A 15,849-nucleotide genomic window follows, 5' to 3' on the forward strand; every position below is an offset into this window, starting at 1 on the left:
TAGACATTAAAAAGTCTGTGCTAAGAAGCCTTGATTATGAGAAGTAGGTGGTCCTATTGTTTGAGGCCAATGCTGGGGTGAAATAAGCTTTACAGCAATTGGGGTAGTGCTGCTGCTGATGGCTCTGGGCATTTTCTGTATGGAATAACAATCTGTGCTGCCTCTCACAACATGCAAGTTTTGGCAGGACACGTTTCCTTTACTTTTCCTTTCTTTTTTTTTTTTTTTTTGAGACAGAGTCTCACTCTGTCACCCAGGATGGAGTGCAGTGGTGTGACCTCAGCTCACTGAAACCTCCACCTCCCAGGTTCAAGCCATTCTCCTGACTCAGCCTCCTAGTAGCTGGGATTACAGACATGCACCACTATGCCTGGCTATTTATTTATTTTATTTATTTATTATACTTTAAGTTCTAAGGTACATGTGCACAATGTGTAGGTTTGTTACATATGTATACATGTGCCATGTTGGTGTGCTGCATCCGTTAACTCGTCATTTACATTAGGTATATCTCCTAATGCTATCACTCTCCCATGCCCCCACCCCATGAGAGGCCCCGGTGTGTGATGTTCCCCATCCTGTGTCCAAGTGATCTCATTGTTCAATTCCCACCTATGAGTCAGAACATGCAGTGTTTGGTTTTCTGTCCTTGTGCTAGTTTGTGGAGAATGATGATTTCCAACTTCATCCGTGTCCCTACAAAGGACATGAACTTATCCTTTTTTATGGCTGCATAGTATTCCATGGTGTATATGTGCCACATTTTCTTAATCCAGACTATCATTGATGGACATTTGGGTTGGTTCCAAGTCTTTGCTCTTGTGAATAGTGCCACAATAAACATATGTGTGCATGTGTCTTTATAGTAGCATGATTTATAATACTTTGGGTATATACCCAGTAATAGATGGCTGGGTCAAATGGTATTTCTGGTTCTAGATTCTTGAGGAATTGCCACACTGTCTTCCACAATGGTTGAACTAGTTTACAGTCCCACCAACAGTGTAAAAGTGTTCCTGTTTCTCCACATACTCTCCAGCACCTGTTGTTTCCTGACTTTTTAATGATCACCATTCTAACTGGTGTGAGATGGTATCTCATTGTGGTTTTGATTTGTATTTCTCTGATGGCCAGCGATGATGAGCATTTTTTCATGTGTCTGTGGGCTGCATAAATGTCATCTTTTGAGAAGTGTCTGTTCATATCCTTCGCCCACTTTTTGATGGGATTGTTTGATTTTTTCTTGTAAATTTGTTTAAGTTCTTTGTAGATTCTGGATATTAACCCTTTGTCAGATGGATAGATCGTAAAAATTTTCTCCCATTCTGTGGGATGTTTGTTCACTCTGATGGTAATTTCTTTGGTTGTGCAGAAGCTCTTTAGTTTGATTAGATCCCATTTGTCTATTTTTGCTTTTGTTGCCATTGCTTTTGGTGTTTTAGTCATGAAGTCCTTGCCCATGCCCATGTCCTGAATGGTATTGTCTAGGTTTTCTTCTAGGGTTTTTATGGTTTTAGGTCTTAACATTTAAGTCTTTAATCAAGCTTTAATTAATTTTTGTATAAGGTGTAAGGAAGGGATCCAGTTTCAGCTTTCTACTTATGGCTAGCCAGTTTTCCCAGCACCATTTATTAAATAGGGAATCTTTTCCTCATTTCTTGTTTTCATCAGGTTTGTCAAAGATAAGATGGTTGTAGATTTCTAAGGGTTCTGTTCTGTTCCAATGGTCTATATCTCTGTTTTGGTACTAGTACCATGCTATTTTGGTTACTGTAGCATTGTAGCATAGTGTGAAGTCAGGTAGCGTGATGCCTCCCGTTTTGTTCTTTTGCCTTAGGATTGTCTTGGCAATGCAGGCTCTTTTTTGGTTCCACATGAACTTTAAAGTAGTTTTTTCCAATTCTGTGAGGAAAGTCATTGGTAGCTTGATGGGAATGTCATTGAATCTATAATTTACCTTGGGCAGTATGGCCATTTTCATGATATTGATTCTTCCATGAGCATGGAATGTTCTTCCATTTGTTTGTGTCCTCTTTTATTTAATTGAGCAGTGGTTTGTAGTTCTCCTTGAAGAGGTCCTTCACAACCCTTGTAAATTGTATTCCTAGGTATTTTATTCTCCCTGTAGTGATTGTGAATGATAGTTCACTCATGATTTGGCTCTCTGTTTGTCTGTTATTGGTGTGTAAGAATGCTTGTGATTTTCGCACATTGATTTTCTATCCTGAGTCTTTGCTGAAGTTTCTTATCAGCTTAAGGAGATTTTGGGCTGAGACGATGGGGTTTTCTAAATATACAGTCATGTCGTCTGCAAACAGGGACAATTTGACTTCTACTTTTCCTAACTGAATACGCTTTATTTATTTCTCTTGCCTGATTGCCCTGGCCAGAACTTCAAACACTGTGTTGAATAGCAGTGGTGAGAGAGGGCATCCTTGTCTTGTGCCAGTTTTCAAAGGGAATGCTTCCAGTTTTTGCCCATTCAGTATGATATTGGCTGTGGGTTTGTCATAAATAACTCCTATTATTTTGAGATACGTCCCATCAATACCTAGTTTATTGAATGTTTTTAGCATGAAGGGCTGTTGAATTGTGTCAAAGGCCTTTTCTGTATCTATTGAGATAATCATGTGGTTTTTGTCTTTTGTTCTGTTTATATGATAGATTATGTTTACTGATTTGCATATGTTGAACCAGGCTTGCATCCCAGGGATGAAGCCAACTTGATCGTGGTGGATAAGCTGTTTGATGTGCTGCTGGATTCAGTTTGCCAGTATTTTATTGAGGAGTTTTGCATCGATGTTCATCAAGGATATTGGTCTAAAATTCTCTTTTTTTGTGTGTCTCTGCTAGGCTTTTGTATCAGGATGATGCTGGCCTCATAAAATGAGTTAGGGAGGATTCCATCTTTTTCTATTGATTGGAATAGTTTCAGAAGGAATGGTTCCAGTTCCTCTTTGTACCTCTGGTAGAATTCGGCTGTGAATCCATGGGATCCTGGACTTTTTCTGGTTGGTAGGCTATTAATTATTGCCTCAATTTCAGGACCTGTTATTGGTATATTCAGCAATTCAAATTCTTCCTGGGTTAGTCTTGGGAGGGAGTGTGTGTCCCGGAATTTATCCATTTCTTCTAGATTTTCTAGTTTATTTGCATAGAGGTGTTTATAATATTCTCTGATGGTAGTTTGTATTTCTGTGGGATCAGTGGTGATATCCCCTTTATCATTTTTCATTTCATCTATTTGATTCCTCTCTCTTTTCTTCTTTATTAGTCTTGCTAGTGGTCTATCAATTTTGTACATCTTTTCAAAAAACCAGCTTCTGGATTCATTGATTTTTTTTTGAAGGGTTTTTTGTGTCTCTATCTCCTTCAGTTCTGCTTTGATCTTAGTTATTTCTTGCCTTCTGCTAGCTTTTGAATGCGTTTGCTCTTGCTTCTCTAGTTCTTTTAATTGTGATGTGAGGGTGTCAATTTTAGATCTTTCCTAATTTCTCTTGTGGGCATTTAGTGCTATAAATTTCCCTGTACACACTGTTTTAAATGTGTCCCAGAGATTCTGGTATGTTGTGTCTTTGTTCTCATTGGTTTCAAAGAACATCTTTATTTCTGCCTTCATTTCGTTATGTACCAGTAGTCATTCGGGAGCAGGTTGTTCAGTTTCCATGTAGTTGTGCAGTTTTGAGTTTCTTAATCCTGAGTTCTAGTTTGATTGCACTGTGGTCTGAGAGACAGTTTCTTATAATTTCTGTTCGTTTACATTTGTTGAGGAGTGCTTTACTTGCAACTATGTGGTCAATTTTGGAATAAGTGTGATGTGGTGCTGAGAAGAATGTATATTCTGTTGATTTGGGGTGGAGAGTTCTGTAGATGTCTATAAGGTCCACTTGATGCAGGGCTGAGTTCAATTCCTGGATATCCTTGTTAACTTTCTCTCTCATTGATTTGTCTAATGTTGACAATGGGGTGTTAACATCTCCCATTATTATTGTGTAGGAGTCTAAGTCCCCAACCTAGCAAGGAAGACCAACATTCAAATTCAGGAAATAGAGAGACCACCACAAAGATACTCCTTGACAAGAGCAACTCCAAGACACATAATTGTCACATTCACCAAAGATGAAATGAAGGAAAAAATGTTAAGGGCAGCCAGAGAGAAAGGTCGGGTTACTCACAAAGGGAAGCCCATCAGACTAACATGGATCTCTCGGCAGAAACTCTACAAGCCAGAAAAGAGTGGGGGCCCATATTCAACATTCTTAACACAAAGAATTTTCAACCCAGAATTTCATTACTAGTGAAACTAAACTTCAAAAGTGAAGGAGAAATAAAATCCTTTACAGACAAACAAAGGCTGAGAGATTTTGTCACCACCAGGCTTGCCTAACAAGAGCTCCTGAAGGAAGCACTAAACATGTAAAGTAACAACCAGTACCAGCCATTTCAAAAACATGCCAAATTGTAAAGACCATCGGTGCTAGGAAGAAACTGCATCAACTAATGGACAAAATAACCAGCTAACATCATAATGACAGGATAAAATTCACACATAACAATATTAACCTTAAATGTAAATGAGCTAAATGCCCCAATTAAAAGGCACAGACTGGCAAATTGGATAAGGAGACAAGACCCATCAGTATACTGTATTCAGGAGACTCATCTCATGTGCAGAGACACACATAGGTTCAAAATAAAGGGATGGAGGAAGATCTAAGCAAATGGAAAACAAAAAAAGCAGGGGTTGCAATTGTAGTCTCTGATAAAATAGATTTTAGACCAACAAAGATCAAAAGAGACAAAGAAGGCCATTACACAATGGTAAAGGGATCAATTCAACAAGAAGAGCTAACTATCCTAAATATATATGCACTCAGTACAGGAGCACCCAGATTTATAAATCAAGCCCTTAGAGACCTACAATTTTTTTATGCTTATTTTTATTAGAGATGGTATTTCAGCATGTTGGCCAGGGTGATCTAGAACTTCTGACCTCAGGTGATCCGCCCGCCTTGGCCTCCCAAAATGCTGGGGTGACAGGTGTGAGCCACCACACCTGGCCAAGACAAGTTTCAAATAATGCTGAACTGATGGTTAATGTTACTCTAAAAAAAAAAAAAACCCTCAAATTCTTATTAATCAAAAATTGAAAAACTGGGCCAATCAATCTAGTGATGTTGAAAGGAAGGAATTGAGGGAGATAAACCTGAGGCAGATGAGAGCCAGATAGGCACTGCATTTTACATTCTATTCATAATGATGTATGTTTATATATGAAGTATATTGCTTTTGACTTCTGCCTAATTTTTTACTTTATAAATCCACCATCTTTGACTTTTCCATTTCCCATATAAGGTTAAGCCAACTTAATTCAGCTCCCATTTACCTCAAAAGGTGCAGAGATGGATAACCTTATACATATGCCCTAATGGATTTGATAATAGTTTCTCTCACTCATATAGTCAGAGGAGAGATTATTGAGTCATTGGGTACATGTCTACATAATTAGTTCCCCCGAATACTGGATAATGCTTTTCAAAGTGGCTTATCAGTTTAGCCTCTTATTAATGGAGAATGAAGGATTCTGCTTTCATGAGAATTCTTGGAATTACCTATTATATGTTTGCCTAACATATGGATTAAACATTGTATCTTATTTTAATTATTAAAAGGAGTTTGATTACCTATGAAACCAAGCATAATTTAAAAAAATACATTTCTAAGTCATTTGGCCTTCTCTTTTTGATGTGGTTTGGCTGTGCCCCCACCCAAATGTTATCTTGAATTATAACTTCCACAATTCTCATGTGCTGTGGGAGAAACTTAGTGGGAGGTCATTGAATTATGGGGGCAGGTCTTTCCTATGCTGTTCTAATGATAGTGAATGAGTCTTAACATCTGATGGTTTTGAAAACAGGAGTTTCCTTGCACAAGCTCTGTCTTTACCTGACACCATCCATGTAAGACATGACTTGTTCCTCCTTGCCTTCTTCCATGATTCTGAATCCTCTCCAGCCATGTGGAATTGTAATTCCTTTAACCTCTTTTTTCTTCCCAGTGTTGGGTATGTCTTTTTCAGCAGCATGAAAATGGACTAATACACCTCTGTATGTTGGCAATTTATAGCCTTTGCTGATTTTTCTTAGATTTTCTGTTTGTTATATATTTATCAGCAGGACCTTTCAAGTTGCTGATATTAATTACAGAATGATTTTAGACATCAAAAATGCCATTTCCCATCAGATAATGCCTGCTAACCTTGTATATGATGTTCTTTATTGAACTGAAATGTTAATTTCAATGTAGTCAAAACTTCTGTGATTGCTTTGAATGTTTGAAAATGATTGTTGGGAATAACGTTGAAAATCCTAAGGAAATTGAATACTCAAACAAAGGATTCTTAGCAAAGCAATTTTAGTTCCATGCAGAGGGGTGCTTCTCCTTGGCCAGTCACCATGAGAGCACACCTGAACAAAGGGGCACAAGAGCCTTTATTCCTGACACAAGTCCTGCCCCTGTACCCTTTCCCCATTGGCCTGGATCAGGCCGTACAATCTAAACTAATCCCAGTTGGCTAAACATTTGAACTTTTTTTTAAGATAAGGTGGGCACATAAGGGAGAAAGAGGAAAAGGGTTAGGGTGTCTGCAGTGAGCTAGAGAGCTAGCCTTCTTTCCAAATAAGGAAAAAAATATGAGCTGGTACTGATAATGCCTGGTACTGTGGCATGTCTGGGCATGTAATAAAGGCAGAAAGGACAAAAAAAAAGAGACAAAAGAAAAAGGGGTTGGAGGGTACTATGAATTGAAGAATAAAGGATTGATCAGGCTATTTGAAGAGAAACCTAATCATATCCCACATGATGCATTGTTTAAATACAGCTTTTATATATCAATTAGCTCACAATTATTTACCAGTTATTTAAATCTTTTCGGTCTTTGTGTAATTTGTGTTCAGTTTCATCTGTTTCTGAAAGTGATGTGATAAATTCTTTAGTTATAATTGATTCAAAGTTTCATTGTAATTTGCTCACTTTTATAACTCTATTGCAACATTTTTGCTTTATTTTATTTATTTTTAATTTTTTATTATACTTTAAATTCTAGGGTACATGTGTACAATGTGCAGGTTTGTTACATAGATATATATACATGTGTCATGTTGGTTTGCTGCACCCATCAACTCATCATTTACATTAGGTATTTCTCCTAATGCTATCCCTCCCCCAGTCCTCCACCCTGCAACAGGCCCCATGTGATGTTCCCCGCCCTGTGAGCAAGTGTTGGCATTGTTCAATTCCCACCTATGAGTCAGAACATGCAGTGTTTGATTTCCTGCCCTTGTGATAGTTTACCAAGAATGATGCTTTCCAACTTCATCCATGTCCTTGCAAAGGACATGAATTCATCCTTTTTTATGGCTGCAAAGTATTCCATGGTGTATATGTGTCACATTTTCTTAATCCAGTCTATCACTGATGGACATTTCGGTTGGTTTCACATGTTTGCTATTGTGAATAGTGCCACAATAAACATATGTGTGCATGTGTCTTTATAGTAGCATGATTTATATATACCCAGTATATACCCAGTAAAGAGATTTCTGGGTCAAATGGTATTTCTATTTCTAGATCCTTGAGGAATTGCCACATTGTCTTCCACAATGGTTAAACTAATTTATATTCCCATCAACAGTATAAAAGTGTTCCTATGTCTCCACATCCTCTCCAGCACCTGTTGTTTCCTGACTTTTTAATGATCACCATTCTAACTGGTGTGAGATCATATCTCATTGTGGTTTTGATTTGCATTTCTATGATGACCAGTGATGATAAGCATTTTTTCATGCGTCTGTTGGCTGCATAAATGTCTTCTTTTGAAAAGTGTCTGTTCATATCCTTCATCCACTTTTTGATGGGGTTGTTTGATTTTTTTCTTGTAAATTTGTTTAAGTTCTTTATAGATTCTGAATATTAGCCCTTTGTCAGATGGGTAGATTGCAAAAAATTTTCTCCCATTCTGTAGGTTGCCTGTTCACTCCGATGGTAATTTCTTTTGCCGTGCAGAAGCTCTTTAGTTTGATTAGATCCAATTTGTCTATTTTGGCTTTTGTTGCCATTGCTTTTGGTGTTTTAGTCATGAAGTCCTTGCCCATGACTATATCTTGAATGGTATTGCCTAGGTTTTCTTCTAGGGTTTTTATGGTTTTAGATCTAACATTTAAGTCTTTAATCCATCTTGAATTAATTTTTTGTATAAGGTGTAAGGAAGGAATCCAGTTTCAGTTTTCTGCATATGGCTGGCCAGTTTTCTCAGCACTACTTATTAAATATGGAATCCTCTCCTCATTTCTTATTTTCGTCAGGTTTGTCAAAGATCAGATGGTTGTAGATGTGTGGTATTATTTCTGAGGCCTCTGTTCTTTTCCATTGGTCTATATCTCTGTTTTGGTACCAGTACCATGCTGTTTTGGGTACTGTAGCATGGTAGAATAGTTTGAAGTCAGGTAGTGTGATGCCTCCAGAATTGTTCTTTGTGCTTAGGATTGTCTTGGCAATGTGGATTCTTTTTTGGTTCCGTGTGAACTTTAAGTAGTTTTTCCCAATTCTGTGAAGAAAGTCATTGGTTGCTTGATGGGAGTAGCATTGACTCTATACATTACCTTGGGCAGTATGGACATTTTCATGATATTGATTCTTTCTATCCATGAGACTGGAATGTTCTCCATTTGTTTGTGTCCTCTTTTATTTTATTGAGTAGTGGTTTGTAATTCTCCTTGAAGAGGTTCTTCACATTCCTTGTAAATTAGATTCCTAGATATTTTATTCTCTTTGTGTCAATTGTGAAGGGATGTTCACTCATGATTTAGCCCTCTGTTTGTCTGTTATTGGTGTGTGGGAATGCTTGTGACTTTTTCACATTGATTTTGTATCCTGAGACTTTACTGAAGTTGCTTATCAGCTTGAGATTTTGGGCTGAGATGATAGGGTTTTCTAAATATACAATCATGTCATCTGGAAACAGGGACAACTTGAATTCCTCTTTTCCTAATTGAATACCCTTTATTTATTTCTCTTGCCTGTTTGCCCTGGCCAGAACTTCTAACACTACGTTGAATAGGAGTAGTGAGAGAGGGCATCCTTTTCTTGTGCCAGTTTTCAAAGGGAATGCTTCCAGTTTTTGCCCATTCAGTATGATATTGGCTGTGGGTTTGTCATACATAACTCTTATTATTTTGAGATATGTTCCATCAATACCTAGTTTATTGAGAGTTTTTAGCAGGAAGAGCTGTTGAATGTTGTCAAAGGTGTTTTCTGCATCTGTTGAGATAATCATGTGGTTTTTGTCATTGGTTCTGTTTATGTTATGGATTACATTTATTGATTTGTGTATGTTGAACCATCCTTGCATCCTAGGGATGAAGCCAACTTGATCATGGTGGATACCTTTTTGATGTGCTGCTGGATTCAGTTTGCCAGTACTTTATTGAGGATTTTCACATCAATGTTCAACAGGGATATTGGTCTAAAATTCTCTTTTTTTGTTGTGTCTCTGCCAGGCTTTGGTATCAGGATGATGCTGGCTTCATAAAATGAGTTATGGAGACTTCCCTCTTTTTCTATTGTTTGGAATAGTTTCAGAAGGAATGATATGAGCTCTTCTTTGTACCTCTGGTAGAACTCAGCTGTGAATCCATCTGGTCCTGGATGTTTTCTGGTTGGTAGGCTATTAATTATTGCCTCAATTTCAGAGCCTGTTATTGGTTTATTCAGGGATTCAACTTCTTCCTGGTTTAGCCTTGGGAGGGTGTATGTGTCCAGGTATTTATCAGTTTCTTCTAGATGTTCTAGTTTATTTGCATAGAGGTGTTTATAGTATTCTCTAATGGTATTTTGTATTTCTGTGGGATCGGTGTTTATATCTCCTTTATCATTTTTCATTTCATCTCTTTGATTCTTCTCTCTTTACTTCTTTAGTAGTCTTGCTAGCGGTCTATTTTGTTGATCTCTTCAAAAAACCAGCTCCTGGATTCATTGATTTTTTGAAGGGTTTTTTGTGTCTCTATGTACTTCGGTTTTGCTCTGATCTTAGTTATTTCTCGCCTTCTGCTAGCTTTTGAATGTGTTTGCTCTTGCATCTCTAATTCTTTTATTTGTGATGTGAGGGTGTCGATTTTAGATCTTTCCTGCTTTCTCTTGTGGGCATTCAGTGCTATAAATTTCCCTGTACACACTGCTTTAAATGTGTCCCAGAGATTCTGGTACATTGTGTCTTTGTTCTCATTGGTTTCAAATAACATCTTTATTTCTGCCTTCATTTCCTTATTTACCCAGTAGTCATTCAGGAGCAGGTTGTTCAGTTTCCATGTAGTTGTGTGGTTTTGAGTGAGTTTCTTAACCCTGAGTTCTAATTTGATTGCACCATGTTCTGGGAGAGTTTGTTGTGATTTCTGTTCTTTTATATTTGCTGAGGAGTGCTTTATTTCCAATTATGTGGTCACTTTTAGAATAAGTGCAATTGTGCTGAGAAGATTGTACATTCTGTTCATTTGGGGTGGAGAGTTCTGTAGATGTCTATTAGGTCTGGTTAGTCCAGAGCTGAGTTCAAGTCCTGGATATCTTTCTTAACCTTCTGTCTCATTGATGTGTCTAACATTGACAATGGGGTGTTACAGTCTCCCATTATGATTGTGTGGGAGTATAAGTCTCTTTGTAAGTCTCTAAGGACTTGCTTTATGTAGGTCTTTAAGGACTCCTATATTGGGTGCATGTATATTTAGGATAGTTAGCTCTTCTTTTTGAATTGATCCCTTTACCATTATGTAATGGCCTTCTTTGTCTCTGTTTTTTTTGTTTTTTTTGTTTTTTTGTTTTTTTTTTTGAGACAGAGTCTCGCTCTGTTGCCCAGGCTGGAGTGCAGTGGCATGATCTTAGCTCACTGCAAGCTCCATCCCCTGGGTTCACGCCATTCTCCTGCCTCAGCCTCCTGAGTAGCTGGGACTACAGGTGTCCGCCACCACAACTGGCTATTTTTTTTTTTTTTTTTGTATTTTTAGTAGAGACAGGATTTTACCATGTTAGCCAGGATGGTCTCGATCTCCTGACCTCGTGATCCACCTGCCTCAACCTCCCAAAGTGTTGGGATTACAGGCATGAGCCACCGCACCTCGCCTCTTTGTCTCTTTTGATCTTTGTTGGTTTAAAGTCTGTTTTATCAGAGACTAGGAATGCAACCCCTACTTTTATTTTGTTTTCCATTTGCTTGGTAGATCTTCCTCCATCCTTTTACTTTGAGCCTATGTGTGTCTCTGCATGTGAGATGGGTCTCCTGAATACATCACACGATGGGTCTTGATTCTTTATTCAATTTGCCAGTCTGTGTCTTTTAATTGGGGCATTTAGTCCATTTACATTTAAGGTTAATATTGTTATGTGTGAATTTTATCCTGTCATTATGATCTTAGCTAGTTATTTTGCCCATTAATTGATGCGGTTTCTTCATAGGGTCAATGGTCTTTACCCTTTGGCATGTTTTTGCTGTGGCTGGAACCAGTTTTTCCTTTCCATGTTTAGTGCTTCCTTCAGGAGCTCCTATAAGGCAGGCCCACGTGGTGGTGACAAAATCTCTCAGCGTTTGCTTATCTGTAAAAGATGTTATTTCTCCTTCACTTATGAAGCTTAGTTTGGCTGGATGTGAAATTCTGGGTTGAGAATTCTTTTCTTTAAGAATGTTGAATATTGGCCACCACTCTCTTCTGGCTTGTAGGGTTTCTGCCAAGAGATCTGATGTTAGTCTGATGAGCTTCCCTTTATGGGTAACCCAGCCTTTCTCTCTGGCTGCCCTTAACATTTTTTCCTTCATTTCAACCTTGGTGAATCTGACAATTATGTGTCTTGGGATTGCTCTTCTCAAGGAGTCTGTTTGTGGTGTTCTCTATATTTCCTGAATTTGAATGTTGGCCTGTCTTGCTAGGTTGGGGAAGTTCTCCTGGATAATATCCTGAAGAGTGTTTTCCAACTTTGTTCTATACTTCTTGTCACTTTCCGGTGCACCAATCAAATGTAGATTTGGTCTTTTCACATAGTCCCATATTTCTTGGGGGCTTTGTTCATTTCATTTTACAGTTTTTTCTCTAAACTTCTCTTCTCACTTTTTTTCCATTAATTTGATCTTAAATCACTGATGTTCTTTCTTCTACTTGATTGAATTGGCTATTGAAGCTCATTCATGCGTCCTGAAGTTCTTGTGCTATGGTTTTCAGCTCCATCAGGTCATTTAAAGTCTTCTCTGAACTGTTTATTGTAGTTAACCATTCATCTAACCTTTTTTTCAATGTTTTTAGCTTCCTTGAGATGGGTTAAAATATGCTTCTTTAGCTTGGAGAAGTTTGTTATTACCGACCTTCTGAAGTCTACTTCTGTCAACTTCTCAAAGTCATTTTCCATCCAGCTTTGTTTCGTTGCTGGTTAGGAGCTGCGATCCTTTGGAGGAGTAGAGGTGCTCTTGTTTTTAGAATTTTCAGCTTTTCTGCTCTGGTTTCTCCCCATCTTTGTGGTTTTATCTACCTTTGGTCTTTGATGTTGGTGACCTACAGATGGGGTTTTGGTGTGGACCTCCTTTTTGTTGATATTTATGCTATTCCTTTCTGTTTGTTAGTTTTCCTTGTAACATTCAGGTCCCTCATCTGCAGTTCTGTTGGAGTTTGCTGGAGGTCCATTCCAGACCCTGTTTGCCTGACTATCACCAGTGGAGGCTCAGTTGGAAATGCAGAAATCATCTGTCTTCCGTGTCGATCATGCTGTAATCTGTAGACAGGAGCTGTTCCCATTCAGCCATCTTGGAACGAACTTCTCTTTCATTTTTATTTTTGCTTTATTTTTTGAAGGCATAAGAGAGAGGATTGCAGATGTGCAAATCATGGCACACCAATATCAACAGTTTATGCAAAAATCATTTTTTATGCATTTTTCCATTTTCATTACTCATTCCTACTCCTATACCCATTCCTATGTTCACCACAGAAAGCCACTCCAATATATTGAGCATCTAGTCATGGATATCAATATATACTTCCATGATCTATATTTTCTGTTTTGTTTATTGATGTATATCTCTTAAACTTAATTTCATTTTATTACTCTGGTAGAGATGACATATCGTTTCTGAATTCTTTTGAGTTTTTTTTTTTTTTCTCAAAAGCAGTTTTTACCCTGATTCTATTGTGTCTAAGGACAGCTTTACCTTGTTTTTGCCTTTAAAGGTAGTTCAACTGGACATTAAAATGTTAGTTTAAATGTACTTTCCTTTGGAAACTGATAATATTATTCCTTTGTAATCTTGTATTCAGAGTCAATTTGTGTTCCTTTATAGGTAATTTGGTTCTTTTGATCTCTTTTGCTCTTTGTTTCTGATCCCTTAAAAATTTGTCTGTGGGTCTGTTTTCTCTTCTTATGGATCATACTTGTTTTGTGATAAAATGTTTCATTCTCTAGGCTTACATTATCTTTTTCTTTTCTCAATTCTGAGATAGTTTGAATCATGATTTTCTTCCCTCTTCTATTTTTTTCTTTCCATTTGAGTTTCCTGATATGCGATGATACTTTTACATCTGTCTTCTTTATATCCTATATAGAGTATTTTTTTTCCTTGAGAAGTTTCCTGTTTGTGTTTTTCATACATCTCCTTATTTTTCCTAATGTATATTTTCTTAAAATGTCAAGGTAATGAATATATGTGAAAATAAATAATTTCCAGCCAAGCCCTGGTTTGTGCCCTTCCTGATAAGTTTTAAGAAATAAAGAAAACCTATATTCAAAAAGAGAAAGAAGGAAATAAATTTTAAAATGGGCAACATATGAAAACATGCAATTAATAGAAGGAAAAAAAGAGTAGACAATGAAACAAAAGATGCTCAATCACATTGCCAATCATGCAATGATAATTAGAACCATAATATTACTATATACCACCAAATTAGCAACATTAAAAAATAAGTGACAAAATGCTGGTGAAAATGTGGAGTAATAGAAACTCTCACACACTTTTAGTGGGAGTGGAAATTGATATAACTATGTCAGTAAGCAGTGTGCCAACACAGTAGCTGTACATACGTACCCTAAAACTAGCAATTCAAAACTCATAAATGTCCTCTGAGAAAATTCATGCACACATACTGGAGGGTGCATGTATAACATTTTTTCTAGTAACACTTTTCTGAGATAACTTACAATTCTTCCCATCAAAAATGTCTACCTGTAATATAAAAAAATTTCTATAATCATGCAATGAACTATTATACAGCAATGAAAATGGATGTACTACACCTTCACAGAGCAACGAAATCCCTACAACTCAATGTTGAGCAAAGGAAACTTTATACAAAAGAGTTCAAATTGTATGATTCCATTTATATAAAGTTCAAAAATATGAAAATATTACATTATTTAGGAAATTAATACATAATGGGCAAGCACAAGTGTTGAATAAATATTAAAAGCATGTTTTACAAGTGTATCAGAGGAGAAGGCAAACAAATGTGGAAAATTCTGTAAGGCCAAAAAGAGAACATAACAAATCCTGACAAATGAGTGAGCATAGAAGCCTCTGGATTTCTGGTCAGCCCAGAGGCTCACTTCAACCCAGAGGCCTACTCTGCAAGGAACAGGAGACAAAACCTAGGGCTTAAACACAGAAAATCATAAGATTGAAAATCTCTAAAGATTAGTCAACTTAGTAAAATGGGTAAATGAAACAAACATACATATATAAATAAGCAAATAAAAAAATTCTGCACTACCAAAAAAATATGCTGTTTGTGGCCTTTGGTTGTAGGCAGAGTGGGGAAATATTTCCCCCTAAGAAGACTGAAGTATAAACTGTTCCTAATGTGGCAAGGAAACTGCATTTCAATAACATACATGGCTGAAAACTCCAAACTTAGGACTTTATTCTAAAGTAGCTCTGGTTTTTTAGTTCACTTAGACTCTTGGGAGACACAAATGAAGGTCATTTCTGGAATATTGCAACTTAGTTCAGGACTAAAATAATTCCCATAGATAAGTTCCAGAGAAAATTAATTCACAAAAGGATATCACAGAAACAGGAGAAAATTTTGCTATGAGGAAGAGTAAGCAGAAATAAAAAGCAACAGATTGAGATTTGAAAATAGTATAGTTATAAAATAATTCACTAAATTAAAGGAATAAAGGAGAAAAACATCTGTAAAAATATTTTGTACAATTTAACAATCAAAACGATAAAACTCTGGCAAGCTAAAAATAGAAGTGAGCTTTTTAAAAAATCTAATAAGATGCATGTTTACTTAGATTTAGATTTAGCTATATGTGACAGCAAACTCAAGATTACTGTCTTAAATATGATAATGTTTATGTCTCTTTCATAAATGAAGTCCATAAATAGGAAGTTCAGGGATGCTCTAGATGCTCAATAATCATCAGTTGTTTAGAAAGCTGCCTTCTCTCTGTATCCTCACATAGCAGTGAGACAGAGAGAGAGCTTGGCTGTCTTCATCTTATTATAAGAATACCAATCCCACTACTGGGTCTCCACCTGCATAACCTCATTCAAATCTAATTATCTTCCAAAGGCCCCATTTCCAAATACTATCTGATATGGTTAGGCTTTGTGTCTCCACCCAAATCTCATCTTGAATTGTAATTCTCATAATCCCCATAATCCCCACATGTCAAAGACCAGGTGGAGGGGGTGGTTTTACCCCATGCTGTCTTCCTAGTGAATGAGTTCTCACGAGAACTAATGGTTTAAAAGTGGCACTTCTCCCTTTGCGCGCTCTCTCTCTCTCTGGCTGCCATGTAAGATGTGCCTTGCTT

This window comes from Macaca fascicularis, chromosome 8 (assembly GCF_037993035.2).
Source record: "Macaca fascicularis isolate 582-1 chromosome 8, T2T-MFA8v1.1".
NCBI classification, from domain to species: domain Eukaryota; kingdom Metazoa; phylum Chordata; class Mammalia; order Primates; family Cercopithecidae; genus Macaca; species Macaca fascicularis.